General features: G+C 38.1%; 1 pseudogene; it reads right to left on the bottom strand.

The window, feature by feature from the left end:
• The window catches only part of LOC114474004 (A disintegrin and metalloproteinase with thrombospondin motifs 8-like), a 34,571-nt pseudogene extending 18,273 nt beyond the window's left edge, over positions 1-16,298 (bottom strand).
• Between the last annotated feature and the right edge of the window lie 1,193 nt (positions 16,299-17,491).

The following is a 17,491-nucleotide window of genomic DNA, read 5'->3' as shown; positions in this document are numbered from 1 at the left end:
GCCCACGTCTGCACCAATGTTTTTACACATCCTGATGAGCTTTGTTGCATGGAAAAAATCAATCATTATAAGTTGAGATAAACTGGTTATATTTCAATGATTAATTATTGATTGCTGCATGTGTGAGAAAAGTTTTAATTCCTTTACAACTGTAATAACATATAATAAAAAAAGTTAAAACTCAATTACAAATACAATGGCATTTTTTCCAATTACAAATGCAAATAAAATTATTTCAGTTGGACATGGATAATTGGAAATGTAATTTAAAAATGTAATTGACCCCAACCCTGAATGACACATGGTGAGATGTGCTTTAGTGAACGCTGCATCCACTGGCCTACAGGAGGATGTGTGGTTAGTGTTAGGTGTGTTTGTGTGTGTTAGTGTGTAGTTGTAAGATAATCAGAGCTGTTTTTGTGTAAACTGATTTTGAAGCATTGCTAACACGTGACAATAAAAGTCATTAACAGTTTATTAATACATTATTAATCATTTTGAATGTATTACCTGACATTAATTAACACATCAGTTAATGCATTCTTAAGCAGGTAATTGATGTTTACTGCACATAGTTGATTAAAACATTATTAAGCAATAATAAAAGTTACATAATGTAATTACGTTTCCTTATACTTAATATGCATTAGTTAAAAACGTCTCTAGTAATCTGATTTTTATCATAACTAGTCCAGTGCCCGTCAGAAGTATGTATTCATATAGTGGGAGGAGCTTAAGTATAGTTGTCAATTATGACCAAATGAGTATGTGTTATAAGGTTGTATGTACATAGAGGTGTACATACTGTACTCTGTAGTGTTATAAAGGGTTTATTTATGGGTGTAAAATAAAATAGTGTGTGTGATTTATCTGGTTTATTTCTATGAGACATGATAAATGTGTTACAGGAGGAAGTGGAGTCTGGTACAGAGATGGAGACGGAGGAGGAAGTGAAGTCCACGCTCAATCAGAATCAGAATCAGAAATGTTTTAATGGCCATGTACAGTTTTAAGGACAGTACAAGGAATTTGTCTTTGTAGTTGGTGCACAAAACAAAACAAAAATACCAATATCAAGAGGGAGCTGTAATCTTACAATAAAAATGAACGTTTTGCAACACAAATGACTCTAAAATAATGGATGCACATACTTGTGGTATTTGGAAGCCGTTGACAAAGTTTCAGGTCAAACAGACTCTGCACCAGGGAGATATTCACTCCACAAACACACGCACACAGACTTTTCTTGCTTTTATTTGTAGGTAGTTGATAAGGTGTTACGTAACATTAGCAACCTGACATAAACCCTACTAAATTAATAAGAGCGATTCATAAGCATTACCTAACCATAGCTAACAATCAGTAGTTGCTTTTTGGTTTTTTTTGTTTGTTGCGTTGCTAATGTTTTGTAACACCTTACTGACCTAAATGCAAGTGAGGAGGCAGGTGCTCGCCCGCATCACACTGCATTAGCTTAGCATTAGCATTAGCCTAGTATTAGCATTAGCCTAGTGTTAGCATTAACCTAGCATTACCAGTAGCCTGGTGTTAGCATTAGGCTAATGTTACCATTATCCTAGCTTTAGCATTAGCCTAGCATTAACATAGCATTAGCTGAATATTAGCAATAAGAAATGAGTAGTAATGGGTTGAAGGTAGTAGAACATGTTAAAGGTTGAATAGTTTGACTGGCTGGGAATGAAGGGGTTTAAAGTTCTAATGAAAGTGGATGGGAGCAAAAAGTTGCACGAGCAATAACTCAAAAAGTTAAACATGGAAATACTTTGTACAGAAGAATAATGACATAATAATAAAATACAGCGATCACAATAGTGCATTGACACTATTAAACACCATAAGTAAGTTATTACTAGACATGTTTTTAAGTTAATTAATGCATCCTAAGTATGCATACATAAGAATAAGTAATTACATTATGTAACTTTTATTATCCATCCATCCATCCATCTTCTCCCGCTTAGCCGTTTCCGGGTCGCGGGGGCAGCATCCTCAGTAGGGAGGCCCAGACTTCCCTCTCCCCGGCCACTTCCTCCAGCTCTTCCGGGGGGACCCCGAGATGTTCCCAGGCCAGCCGAGAGACATAGTCTCTCCAGCGTGTCCTGGGTCTTCCCCGGGCCTCCTTCCGGAGGGACGTGCCCTGAACGCCTCACTAGGGAGGCGTTCAGGGGGCATCCTAATTAGGTGCCCGAGCCACCTCATCTGGCTCTTCTTTTATTAATAATGTTTTAATTAACTCTGCAGTAAAGATGAATGAACTGCTTATTAATGCATTAACTGATATGTTAATGATTAATAACGTATTATTCAACTGTTTATTAATGTTAGTTAATACATTATTAAGCATTAATAAAGAGGCTGTAATTGTAAAGTGATGTTGAAGCATCATATGTGAGTAGGTGTGTGGACCCCCTCCTGTGGTTGTTGCAGTGGATTTCCTCGTGCCCGACTACCTGCAGCCAGTTCAGGAGGAAGAGGAGGTGCTGGGGGCCCAGTACGAGAGGGAGGAGTCTCAGCTCCATCACCTCCGCCTCCGTGCACACGCCCGTCATCTCCAGGTTCTCCTCCTCCACACAGAACTGTTGAAGGCTTCCTTTCACCCCTTGACGCTCCGCCCTCCCCCAGGACGGACGGGGAGAGGGGCGTGGCCACCACCCAGGACGCTAAGATGGACCTTGAGCGGCAGCGGCAGCTTCCTGGAGGAGTACGCAGAGGCCCAGAAGGATGCTCCCATCAGCATGGTTCTGATTTGGCCTCATGTCCTGTGGGAGGAGCTAATTGTTTATGGGAGGAAGCTAACTGTTGATGGGAGGAGCTAACTGTTCCACACAATCCAAGGCCTTGCTCCACTTTTGAAAGTGCCTGAGAATTTCCCACGCCAACGAGCAGCAACGGCACAGGAAAAACCTCTGACTTTGGAACGACTGACAAATCAAATCTTCAGATCAAACCACGGTGGTGTTGTTATTTGTTTGTTTGTTTGTTTGTTTGTTTGTTTGTTGTGCGAATTAATGCACGTTTGTATCAACAAAGACTCCAAGGTTTATCCTTCATTGCCGTCGCTATATTCAAACTGTTCAATGTCTATGTATTCTATACTGCAATAGCTTGTCCTGTGGTGCAACTACGTGTGTGTGTGTGTGTGTGTGTTGTGTGTTGTGTTGTGTGTGTGTGTGTGTGTGTGTGTTGGTGTGTGGTGTGTGTGTGTGTTGTGTGTGTGTGTGTGTGTGTGTGTGTGTGTGTGTGTGTGTGTGTGTGTGTGTGTGTTGGTGTGTGTGTGTGTTGTGCGCTTTCTTGGTGAATATCAACCCAGCACATTTTCTTTTTGGGAGATAAAAGATATTTTTCAGTATTTTCTTTTATTTTTCTTTCAGGGTCACTGTTCTATCAAACTTTTACCCCATAATTATGTGATTGTTTCTGATCTGATACCAACCAATCAGCATTAACGGATGAAACAACAAAGATATGGGTTTGGTGTTTGTCATTTCATTCTTTTTGTTTTCTGTCTTGCATTATTTTTTTGTAGTCATTTTGTGCATTTTTTGTCATAATTTTATGTATTTTCTGCATTTTAATTGCCATTCTGTGTGTGGAGTCGTGTATTTTTGCTGTTTTATATGTTTTTTGTGGTCATTTTGTTTGTCTTTTTGCATTTACATTGGTTGCCACACATAATTAGATCAATTGCCGCTTGTAGCCCCTGGACCACCAGTTGCCCATGTCTGTTTTAAAAGCGTCACTAGTGGATCTCTTATTTTGAAATCTGACTAAATAAACAAATATTAAGTGCTGAATTTAAAACGTCATATTTGGGGTAAAAGATTTGATGTGAGAGCAGAAAGTAATGTTTCTATTTGTTTAAGATTCTCTGTAAATTGTATGTATTTTATATTTATTATGGTGCGTTTACACCCAACACCACTTCAGTGACTGTACTTATTCAAATCACCCTTAATGAGTCACTTAAACATAGTCACGCTTCATTTACCCCAGTGACATCACGACTGGAGAAGTAGAACCTCGTTGGAAAAGTTCATTTTAAGCGACTTTCAGCGACTCAGATCGCGTGAGTCGCGTTCGCTTGATGTTATTTACATTGATTTAGAATGAAATCTCGTCATCACAGTCACTGAAATCACATTGAAGTTGTTTCAAGTGATGCGACGTGTACGACGTGTGACAACATCCAATCAGTGACGAGTTTCTCCCTACGGCACTTCCGTGGTCGTCACGTCACTGGGGTGGTGAAGCAGCAAAAAGTGCGACTATGTTCAAGCGACTCATCACGGCCGATTTAAATGACTATAGTCGCTGAAGTCGCGTTAAATGCTAACACACTTTTAGAGTTTGGACTTTGGTACTGCTCCACTGTCCTTTCTGTAACAATTCTTTCCTGGTTTACTCCGTGAAGCTCCGCCCCTCCTGAAAGATGTGTTTTGTGACTAAAGTGTGTGAACCAGTGACAGGTTGTTGTGTAGCTCCTGATGTGTTCCTTTTGTTGTGTATCTCCACTGTTGCTATTGTAGCAGGAGAACCACCAGTAAAAACACGTTAGTGATGAGACTTAAAATAACCAACATGAGGTTTGTTTAAACTACGTACTGTTACTGCATCATTACTTGGAAATTGAAATTTTCCCCCTGAAATGGAAGACATTTTTATGTATGCCCCCCACACACAACTCAATAATAATGGAATTACTGTAAATCTTTGGATCTCTAGAATATGAAACCAACTGGTAACAGTATAAATCTTGGGATGCACTTTATGAAACGGACCTTTTGTTGACCTACCCTGAAAACATGAAATTTTCGATTGTGAAGTTCATAAAATTAATGTCGTAGATATCAAGTCATAGAACACAATGTTTGACATAATTTCACATGATCCACTAAAATATAGGTTATTCAATACCATATCAAGAACATAGTGATATATTTGCCAATATGTAATATGTGAAGAGTTCAGTCAGGACGACTTTAGTCAAAATACATTATTTACAATAATAATGTATTGGCGGTATGGGTCTGTTCCAGGACCTCCTTGTCCTTTCCGCGTGATTATGTCGGAGGCTGGGAACACACTCCTCACTGACCTTCCCTGAGCTCTAGCTAACAGCTAAAGCAAGGAGAAGCGGTCAGCAGAAACCCCTGGAGCAGATGTTAATGGTTGGATATATACTGACCTGGAGGAGGTGGTTGTGAGATGTCTGCTGAGGAGGTATGAGGCTGTGGTCACGGTTTAAGTAGTGCATCGTGTATGCGTTGGCCAATAGGGGGCCAGTATGGGCGGTTGGTTGATTGACGGTGTGACTGGTTGAACTAACGCTATGCTCAGTTTATACTGGTTTGAGTGAAGATATCACAGAGAATACATTTTATTTAAAAAGGAGAAAGTTTTTCTTGGTGGTTCCTGAGTTTTCCTTAAAATTGCCATCAAGCATCGAGTGAAAATAATGTAAGCTTTCATTTAATTAAACATTGTATATTCTATTATTTGATAATCTACTACATTAGTTTTACTGACTTTCAAAAATGTTTGTTTTCTTAGGGTCAGTCAACAAAAAGGTCAGTTTCATAAAGTGCATCCCAGATTTTACTGTTACCAGTTGGTTTCATATTGTAGAGATCCTAGGATTTACAGTAATACCATTATTATAGAGGGAGGGAGGGGTGTGGCCTATTTCTGTAGGTTTTTGAACTCACTTTCATCGCTTGCATTGATTGGTTATTGATGCTGATGTGACTGTGACGAGGCTTCATGTATAATGTGCAGCAGTAGTATTTAGTTTGTTGAAGCGGTGCCATTGGCCTCGTATCAAGGGGAACGAGTTTCTTTGTCCCCGTAGGACCAAACGATCTCTATCTGATGGAGGATTTGTCGAGGCAATCAATACTTGCACATGAGGAGGAGATAATCAATGATTTCCGTTTGTTTTTTCGCCCCTTAACCACACAGAGGCTCGCCTTAGTAACGGACCTATTATTATTATTATTATTAGCTCCTGTTGCACAACGTTGACGTTTCTAAAACGACTTTTCTATTCTCCATTGTACGTCCTGCTTGTTGCGTTTCACGTGTGTACGTCGTTAAAGACTTTTTATATATATTGTAATGCTGCTGTTTGTTTGAACGCAAAAGTGCCCAAAATATTGTTGTGAACTAATGTTGTGCAATAAATGGACCAGTGTGGTTTTTAAGTTTTAACTCTGACTTAGAGATGGTGAAAATATATCTAGGTATCGCTATATGTGGAAAAAAATATATGAATGTATGATTTATTGTATCAAAATGTGACTGAAGGTCAATTCAAAGGAACCGTTGGGTCTGTGTGTGTTCTCACACTGAGCAGCTTTGTTTAAACCAGGGGTTCCCAACCTTGGGGTCAGGACCCCAGTTGGGGTCACTAGACACTGGGAGGGGATCGCCAGATGCCTTCAAGAAAACTAAACATTTTCTAAACAGTTTGAGCTTTTTTTTGCTTATTTTTTCTTCAACTTCACCAAACTCACCATATTTTAACATATTTTATTCACTTTTTCTTTCCATATTTTTTCTCCTTTTAATGTATTTTGCTACATTTCACCTATTTCTGACACTTCTACATCACATTTTAATAACTTTCTGAGCATGTTTCCACTTTTCAGACATGTCATCACTTATAACCATTTCTACCACTTTTACACCTAATGTTACATATGTTGACCCCATTATTGTCACTTTTTTAATCTCTTTTCACCAGATTTCATGATGTTTTTACTGACTTTATGGATGGACCCCCAAAAATCTCTCCTTTATTCCCCCTTATAAATGGTCCTGTCTCCACATGACTGTTCTTCAATGTTCATGTCTGTGTTCAACCACCTTCAGCTACAGTGGGGGTCCCTGCTCTCTGGGGACCTTTATTTTGGAGGGTCCCCTCTCTCTGGGACCTTTATTTTGGAGGGTCCCCGCTCTCTGGGACCTTTATTTTGGAGGGTCCCCGCTCTCTGCGACCTTTATTTTGGAGGGTCCCCGCTCTCTGGGACCTTTATTTTTGGAGGGTCCCCGCTCTCTGGGACCTTTATTTTGGAGGGTCCCTGCTCTCTGGGACCTTTATTTTGGGAGTCGCGGCCTGAAAAGGTTGAGAACCACTGGTTTACAACAGCTGTGTGAGAAACGTGACTGAAGGTACTTGAAATGTGAAACCAAGTCTTTGTTGTTGCAAACTGAAGACGTTTGTGCTCGTGTCGCCGTCACTAGGCGACGTGTTTCCTCTTCAAAGCGCATGCTCTCCTTTGATGTGTACGCTCTTTTTTTACGTGCAATTTCTGTGGATATCTTCTAAACAGGACATGCCTTTTTCTCAGTGTACACGTGATGTGTATGTTTTCTTATGGTTTATTTACTGTAACAGACTGAATAAAAGCTGGTAGCTCCTTATAACCACATAAATATATATATATATATATCTATTTTGGTGACTTTTGTAAAACTGTTTGCTCTTTCATGGCATCTTTGGATATTCTTCTAAAGCTTTCTCTAGCAGCAATGCAGGGACATTGTAGTCTTCAATTTTGAGACATCTATAGATCTATAGATCTAGATATCTGCTACAGGTTGAGTTTTCTTGATGTGTTTGTGTGTTTGGTAACATTTAAACTGTAGCTTTCACACTTTCTGTAGGAGAACCTGCAAGCGTAACGTAACGTGCACACTGCTGTTTAAACTGGATCACATTCAAACACTGACATGTTCAGTGTTTTTGGCTTAACAGTCCAGTTCTTAAAAAAAAAAAAAGATTTTGCTAAAGTATCAAATGTAAATAAAACTGTTGAAAACACGAGTTGTTGCTTTGCATGTTTATTATTCAAAGTTGTGGTTTTTGAATTATCTTAAAAACGTGACTAAAATAATGTTTTAGAGGTAAATTTTGCAGATATCTGTCGAGTCGGCAGCTTCACTTTATTGGTGCAAAAGTAAGACTTTTTTTTTTGTAATAATTTCAGCCCATTTTTCTTTATTTTTTACCATTTTTCTACAAATCCACCAAACTCACCATATTTCAATCTATTTTCATAACTTTTTTGCCATATTTTTGTTCCTTTTAATGTATTTTTGCTATATTTCTTCCATTTCTGACACTTTTACATCACATTTTAATGACTTTTCTGCAAATTTTTTCCACTTTCAAAACATTTTCAGCACTTAAACCATTTAACTTCCTTTCACCATATTTCATGATTATTTTTGCCAATTTAACCACATTCACCAGTTATTATGCCCACTATTTTTCAAAATTAAAAGACTAAAAATCCTGTTTTAGAGTGAAATTTTCCAGTTTTCATAAATGTGATTTTATCCTAAAATCGTGGGATTAACTTTTCTTTATTGGTGTCATCAAAATGATCTCGTGTCAAATCGATCCTGTATCGTCTTTTCCATGATTAACGGGAAGCTTAGTCCGTTAACGATGAATACCGATTCTTTTTTTTCTCAGTAGATTAAAAAAGTACAAATACAATGATATTTCTTTTCCTCTGTAAGTCAATTACAATTATGTTCTCAATTAGTAAAGTTCTATTACAATTCATCACAATTACTGATCCTTTAATAAATAACCTTATTAAACATAACCTTCCTCTAGTGTTAGCTTTCTGTTAGCATCTCTAATGCTAACGACTCAGTTTGACCCATGTCTATAATCAGCTGTAAATACACAAATACATATTATCTATCATCTATTGATTACTTTGTTAGGATTCATAATCAATGAATATATTGGTATTAATATTTATGGTGTGAGTGTATACACACAGATTTATATATATATAAAAGAAAAATGTTAAAATCATCCTGTAGAAAACTGACAGGCAGTGGGAAAAGTTGATCTTAAACATATTTTAATAATTATTAACTACATATGTGTCAGACATAGAACTGTAACAATGTTCACCAGGTTTTAGTTTAATTAAATTTTAAATGACAGTTTTTCTAAAATAGATTTTCCATGACAATTACAATTACAAAGTCAGTTTCTGACTCAATCTGAACTCAATTACAATTCAATTACTATTACAACAACAACAGATTTTTTCTTTTATATTATATTTTGTTATTAATTACCAATTAAGCGATTACAATGATGTTTGACCCCACCCCTGGGTGTGGCTACAGTGTTATGACTATTTATATTATATTATCTTAGTGTTAATGTTATTTATATTATATTATCATATTATTTTTTTACATTATATTATCTAGGTGTTAATGTTATTTATATTGTATTATCATATTGTTATTATTTTTCATATTATATTATCATAGTGTTAATATTATTTATATTATAAATGATATTAAAACTAAGATAATATATTACATTATCTTAGTGTTATTATTATTTATATGATATTAATTTAGCGTTATTATTATTTATATTATATTAATTTAGCGTTATTATTTATATGATATTAATTTAGCGTTATTATTATTTATATGATATTAATTTTTATTCAGTTTATTTCCGACATGGTTGCATTCACAGAAGGAGGAGACGAGAGAAGCAGGTTGCTAATCCGAGTCCCGTCCCCTATTTTGAACACAGAAAATTTACATCAGAGCTCGTCTCTGGTCAAACATTCTTTGGTTATGTGAGAATTTGTGTGTTGTAGTGTATTATTTCTTGCAGTTTTAGGTATTTGGCCTTTTCAAATAGTTCATTTGTGTGTGTGTTGTGTGGTGCTTTATATAAAATCCTAATTGCTTTTTTTTGTAGTTTAAATAAAGGTTTAAGATACGTTTTGTAGGTGTTTCCCCAGATTTCTGAGCAGTAATTTAAATGTGACCCAATAAGGGAAGAATAGATTGTCTTCAGTGATGTGGTTTGTAGTATTTGTTGTCATTTCCATAGGATGAAGCTGCTTTTAGCAACTTTGTTTTTAACTACTTGTATGTGTTTTTTCCAGGTCAGTTTCTCATCTATCCACACTCCTAGTGCTCTATATTCTTTTACTTGTTCTATTATATCCATGTCTAGTTTCAGTCTAATATTTTCTGTAATTTTTTTATTTCCAAAGCTGATGAATTTTGTTTTGCTGACGTTTAGGGCTAGTTTATTTACATTGAGCCATGTTTGGATATTTGATAGTTCCTCATTCGTCGTTTCTATTAGAGTTTTAATGTCTTTACCTGATCATAAGATGGTTGTGTCGTCTGCAAACAGCGTTAGTTTAAGGCAATTTGAGACTTTGAAAATGTCGTTATATATAGAATGAACAGTTTTGGCCCTAAAATCAAACCCTGTGGTACACCACATTGTATGTTTTGTTCAAAGTCAAAATATTGTCTCCTATTTCTCATATAACTTTTAACCCAGTTTAAGGCGTTGTGCCTAATGCCGTAGTTTTGAAGTTTTTCTTCCAGAATATCATGGTTTATTGTGTCAAATGCTTTTTTAAGGTCCAAAAAAATGCCGAATACAAATAAATTATTTTCTAATGCATCTCTTATATTTTCCGTGGTATCAGTTATAGCCATTGCTGTTGAACGTCCTTTTCTGAACCCATATTGGCCTTTGTGTAATAGATTATTCTCTTCTATGAATTTGTCCAGCCTTTTCATGAACAGTTTTTCTAGAATTTCCGATAATTGCGGTAATATTGAAATAGGTCGATAGTTGGTGAAATCTCGTTTGTCTCCACTCTTGTGGATCAGTCTGATTTTTGTGATTTTCATCTGGTCTGGGAAAATACCATTTATGAATGAGAGATTGCTGATATATGTTAGCGGTGGTGTTATTTCAGCTGTTATAGTTTTTAATAGACTCATAGTTAGATTATTAACGTCTCTGGATTTTTTTGAATTACGGTTTGTAATGATTACTTTCACCTCTGCTTCCGTTACTTCTTCAAGTGTTAAATAGTTATCATTCTCTATATTCTCACTGTCAAAATGGTTCCATTTAAGTGTTGGATGTTGATAGATTCCTCTCCCAGTCTCTATTCCAATATTTATAAAGAAATTATTAAGTCTTCTGCGATTTTTTTCTTATTGTATTCCTTTAAGTTGTTTATTATAAAGTGATCTGTGGCTTCTTCTTTGCTTTTACGCATAGTTATGGAATTTATAATTTTACAAAGTTTTTGGTTTTTGTTTTTATTCTCTTTGAATTGTTTTTCATAATATTCTCTTTTCTTTTCTCTTAGGAGAGTGTTGACTTTGTTTCTATATTTTTTGTATCGTAGTTCTGTTTTCAATGTTTTATCTTTAAGATATTTTTTATATAATGTATTTTTTTTTTTGCATGCGTTTGCTAATTTTTTGTCAATCCAGGTTATTGTGTTTGTCTTACGGTTGATTGTTATTTGTTTCAAAGGGCAGCATTTATCATATATTGTAGTTATTATGTCAGTGAATGTGTCATATGCTCTGTTCACCTCCTGTTTTGTGTAAACCTCCTTCTACGTTTCTTTTCTTATCTGTTGTTTAAAGTTTTCTAGCTGTTTTTCTTCTTCCAGTCTTTTGTATGTTTTTGGTTCTAGTGTTTCTAGGTGGATGCTGTCGTTAGTATTAACTATTTTAAATATTGGTAGATGGTCAGAGATGTCATTTATTAATATTCCATTGGTTAGATCTGAATTTTGTATGTTTGTGAAGATGTTATCTATCAGTGTTGAGCTGTGTTTATTGATTCTAGTTGGTTTCGTTATAAGAGGTTTTAGTCCATTTGTGTAAATTTAGTGTTATTATTATTTATATTATATTATCTTAGTGTTAAAGTGGACCTATGTTAAATCCACTTTTTTAGCCCTTAAATACATTTTGTTGTATATTTATAGTGTTTAGAAGTACAGAATAATTCAAATTAGTCTCTTCAGGTGCTCCATTGATATCTTTATATTCTGTTTTGCTCATATTTTTCAATCTGTTTTAATTTTTCTATTCTCTATTACGTTTTTTGAACAATAACATCACAGTATTTGCAGCAGAACTGCCAAATTAGTTCATCAACTCCAGGTCCAACACTTAGAGCAATCCGCCATTTTTATTTCTGGCTTTTATTTTGTAGTCCAAGCTCCAGGATGCTGAAGTTACGAGAGGATAAGTCAAAATGTTGGGTTGTTGGATGTAGTAACCCACACGCTTCATTACACCGTCTCCCAGCATCAGAACCTTTTCAAAGTGTCTGGTTGAGTTTTATTTTTTATAGAAATGTACCACATCTGTGGATAAGGTCATTTTTGTGTGTGTGAAGCACTTCAATGATGACTGCTTCATCAACCTCCACCAGTATAAAGAAGGATTTACAGAAAGACTTTGTCTGATTGAGGGTTCAATTCCTTCTATCTTTGGAGACGATGAACAGAGCACTTCGGTAAACTGTAAATAACGCTAAAAAGTGATAAGACGTCCCTGTCATTGTTTTGTTAGCATTAGCATTAGCACCGTCTTCATATGTTTGCGCTGTGTGCTCGTTTTAGATCCTTGATGATATGGCCTACGTGATTTAATTTAAGTCTAAAGTTTTCATTAGTCATTTCATTTTGACATTTTTGTCTTTGAAAAGACTGTATTAAAATGCATTTTGTGACGTTAGCTTGGCGCTATCGTTAGCTTGGCGCTAGCGTTAGCTCGGTGCTTGTGTTAGCTCACTTGTTAGGGTTCTGCAGGTTCATCATCTTCATTTTCATCTCGCTCCACTGGGTCAGACTCTGGCTGGAACATGTAAGGCTGGATGGACAAGTCTAACGTTGTTGACATTTTGTAAATAACCTCTGAATAAAAAGTTTATTTGCCGCTACATAGCCGTATCTCTTCTATCAAACTACAAAAATGGCCGAGCAGGGTGGAGTTGAACCGAGTGTCACCTGAAGAGGGGGCGGGGTATGGAGTGTCTCATTTGCATTTAAAGAGACAGCACCAAAACGAGTTGCTCTCAGAAACACATCAGAAAAGGGGTGGAGCTATAATAATGAGGAATTCAGACCCAAGCATTGCAGTTCTGCTTTATATAGACCATAACTGTATGATTTATATGTAAAAAGGAAGGATTTAAAACCATAATATGTCCCCTTTAATATTTATATTATATTATCTTAGTATTATTATTTATATTATATTATATTAGTGTTAATATTTATGATATATTATGTTAGTATTATTATTTATATTATATTATATTATATTAGTGTTATTATTACACTATTCACAGAACAGGAACAGGAAGTGCTGAGCTCAATAAAAGCCAGTGTGTGTTTGTGGTTAAAGTGGGAGGAGCTTCTGTTGCTTGTGGTTCTGCAGATGTTGAACAACTGTTTGGTTTCTCTATCTGTGACCTTTCTCTGATCACAGAGTAAACATCAGGTTGATAATCTACGCCTTAATCCAACGTGTTTAGTTGATCTTTTTATTTGTCTCGTAAACTTTTAAAAGTGCACATTTTGCAGCTGTTTACATCTGTGAACTCACATAAAACATCCAGAGTGGAGTTGGTTACGTTTGTGTGCCAGGAAAAATAAAGCAGCGTGCATGACTAATACACATGTCACACATTCCCAATGAATGACTTCATGGAATATTCCACTAATCCCAAACATTCATTAGCTTTGTGTATCCACAGAGAAATACCCGAGCTCAGCGTTTCATCAACGTTCATATTTGGATCTCAATCATTTCCACATTTCTGTGACAGGTTTGGAAAAGCTTTGGAATCCTTTAGACAGCGTTACTCTACACACATTAAACTCTACAAATAGAAAAAAAAAATCACATTTTAAACCAAGATTTACTGATATAACCTCACACATGGGTTTAAATCATCTAGAGATGATCCACGCTGGGTTTTTCTTTACTTTATTAGATTCAAAGTGTTTATTGTTTAGTGTTTATTTATCTGCACAGTAAAGAAATAAAATCACTACTTTACTGTCTACGCTGGATGCTACAAAGAAAAACAAACAAACAAAGAACAAAAACAAAACAAATAAAAGAAAATTATAACAATAATTATAATAATTTAAAAAGTAATAAATATATATATATATATATATATATATATATATATACAGTGCCTTACGATAGTATTCGGCCCCCTTGAACTTTTCGACCTTTTGCCACATTTCAGGCTTCAAACATAAAGATATAAAACTGTAATTTTTTGTGAAGAATCAACAACAAGTGGGACACAATCATGAAGTGAAACTAAATTTATTGGATATTTCAAACATTTTTAACAAATAAAAAACTGAAAAATTGGGCGTGCAAAATTATTCATCCCCTTTACTTTCAGTGCAGCAAACTCTCTCCAAAAGTTCAGTGAGGACCTCTGAATGATCCAATGTTGACCTAAATGACTAATGATGATAAATAGAATCCTCCTGTGTGTAATCAAGTCTCTGTATAAATACACCTGCTCTGTGATCGTCTGAGGTCAGTTTAAAGCACAGAGAGCATCATGAAGACCAAGGAACACACCAGGCAGGTCTGAGATACTGTTGTGGAGAAGTTTAAAGCTGGATCTGGATATAAAAAGATTTCACAAGCTTTAAACATCCCAAGGAGCACTGTGCAAGGGATAATATTGAAATGGAAGGAGTATCAGACCACTGCAAATCTACAAAGACCCTCTAAACTTTCAGCTCATACAAGGAGAAACTGATCAGAGATGCTGCCAAGAGGCCCATGATCTCTGGATGAACTGTAGAAATGTACAGCTGAGGTGGAGACTCTGTCCACAGGACAACAATCAGTCTATACTGCACAACTCTGGCCTTTATGGAAGAGTGGCAAGAAGAAAGCCATTTCTTAAAGATATCCATAAAAAGTGTCGTTTAAAGTTTGCCACAAGCCACCTGGAGAAACACCAAACATGTGGAAGAAGGTGCTCTGGTCGGACGAAACCAAAATAGAACTTTTTGGCAACAATGCAAAACGTTATGTTTGGCGTAAACGCAACACAGCTCATCACCCTGAACACACCATCCCCACTGTCAAACATGGTGGTGGCAGCATCATGGTTTGGGCTGCTTTTCTTCAGCAGGGACAGGGAAGATGGTTAAAATTGATGGGAAGATGGGTGGAGCCAAATACAGGACCATTCTGGAAGAAAACCTGATGGAGTCTGAAAAAGACCTGAGACTGGGACAATGATCCAAAACATGAAGCTACATTTACAATGGATACAGTGGTTCACAAATAAACATCTCCAGGTGTTAGAAGGACCAAGTCAAAGTCCAGACCTGAATCCAATCCAGAATCTGTGGAAACAACTGAAAACTGCTGTTCAAACGCTGTCCATCCAACGTCACTGAGCTCCAGATGTTTTATAAGAAGGAATGAGCAAATATTCCAGTCTCTCAATGTGTAAAACTGATAGAAACAAACACCATGTGACTTACAGCAGTTATCACAGCAAAAGGTGGAGCTACAAAGTATTAACTTAAGGAGCTGAATAATTTTACACACCCAATTTTTCAGTTTTTTATTTGTTAAAAATGTTTGAAATATCCAATAAATTTCATTTCACTTCATGATTGTGTCCCACTTGTTGTTGATTCTTCACAAAAAAATTACTGTTTTATATCTTTATGTTTGAAGCCTGAAATGTGGCAAAAGGTCAAAAAGTTCAAGGGGGCCGAATACTTTCACAAGGCACTGTATATATATATATATATATATATATATATGTACAACAAAAAAAGACAGAAAAGTCAAATATAAAGTCTATTGTATATTGTAAATCGAACACTATATCGTCCATGAGCAGCGGCGTGGGGACCATCCGGTACGCTTGCACTTCTGCATTCACAAATTGATTCTCAGCCATGGCTGCGTAGTCGAGACCCAAGTGGACGGACCCTGTGACCACTCGGGAAAGGCAGTCGGCAACAAAGGTGTCCTTGCCGGCATCATGCTGAACATCAGTGGTGCACTCGGAAATGGCAGACAGTTGACGCGACTGTCGACCAGACCGTGGCTCTGGCCATGGCGAACGTCGGTGGCTTGTGGTTGACGAAGGCTGTGAACCGCTGGCCCTCCAACAAAAAACGGAAATGACGGGTGGCGAGAAAAAGAACCAGGAGCTCCCTGTCAAAGGTGCTGTACCTCCTCTCGCCATCACGGAGCTTCCGGCTGAAAAAGGCCAGCGGCTGCCTGGCTCCACCCACCCACTGCTCACACATAGCCCCCACAGCGTAATCAGAGACATCTGTAGTAAGAGCAACTGTGGCAGTGGGAGATGGGTGCACCAGCAGGGCAGCATTGGCCAACGCGGTTTTGGCAGCATCAAAGGCATCAACCATCATCGAGGACCAATCCAACACGTCCGCTGGACTCTTCCCACGCAAAGCGTCGTACTAGGGTCGCATGAGTTGAACCGCATGGGGAGGAAACGGTTGTAGAGGTTCACCATTCCCAGGACCTGCTGCAGGGACTTCACTCTGCATGGGTGTGGGAAACTGGTGACGGCATCCACCTTGGCGGCGGGGGAACAGCCCCCTGCGGGGTGACATGGTGGCCAAGGAAGGTGATGGACGACCGGTCAAACTCGCACATGCCCGGGTTGATGATGAGACCTTACTCGCTGAGTCGGCCGAACAGCTGCCGGAGATGCACCAGGCAGTCGTCAGCGGACTCGCTGACCACGAGGATGTTGTCCAAGTAAACAAACGGGAACGGCACGTCCCGCAGCACAGAGTTCATGAGGCGCTGAAAGGTCTGCACTGCACCCTTGAGGCCGAAAGGCATCCGTAGGAATTAAAAAATGTAATGACTGCAGTCATGGGGACATCCTGCGGGTGGACAGGCACCTGGTGTTGCACCGTGTACTAGCTCCTCCTTCAAAAAGAAATTTTGTACAGTATCTGCGGTACTGGATACCAGTCGGGGGTGGTGGCGTTGTTCAAGCGATGGAAATCACCACAGTTACTCCAACCGCCATCAGCCTTGGTCACCATGTGCATGGGCTGTTGGAGCAGCACACAATGCCGATGTGCTCCATAGTGGCAGACTCTGGCCAGGCAATCGCGCGCTTGGCAGAGTTGAGGCGCCGGACTCGAGCGTAGACTAGGGGGCCCACCTTGGTGATGTAGTGCTCCATGCCATGCTTAGCTACCGCTGATGAAAACGTGGGCGTGATGATGTCAGGGAACTCAGTGTTGATACAGGTCCTCGGTATCCAGCGTGTTTGACAGACAAAGTGCCCCAACCCCTCCCAGTGTGCAGGGTTACACAGCAAAAGATTAGGCGGCAGTTTGTAACATCCACTAACAGTCTGTAAGCGCAGAGGAAATCTGCCCCCAGGAGCAGCAAAGCGATACAGTGGCCTTGACAAAGTCCCAACCAAAACGCCACCCGCAGAAACACACTACGTCACATACCTTGTGCCGTAGGTACAAATGGGCGTGCCATTGTGGCGTCCATTGGGGAGCCATGCCCGTTGGCCATAGAGCACAGGCTTTGCCGGCAGGATGCTGTGCTGGGCCCCGAAATCTAC

This window comes from Gouania willdenowi, chromosome 13 (assembly GCF_900634775.1).
Source record: "Gouania willdenowi chromosome 13, fGouWil2.1, whole genome shotgun sequence".
NCBI classification, from domain to species: domain Eukaryota; kingdom Metazoa; phylum Chordata; class Actinopteri; order Blenniiformes; family Gobiesocidae; genus Gouania; species Gouania willdenowi.
Note: the sequence above shows the minus strand (reverse complement) of the source record. Positions and strands in the feature narration are given on the sequence as shown.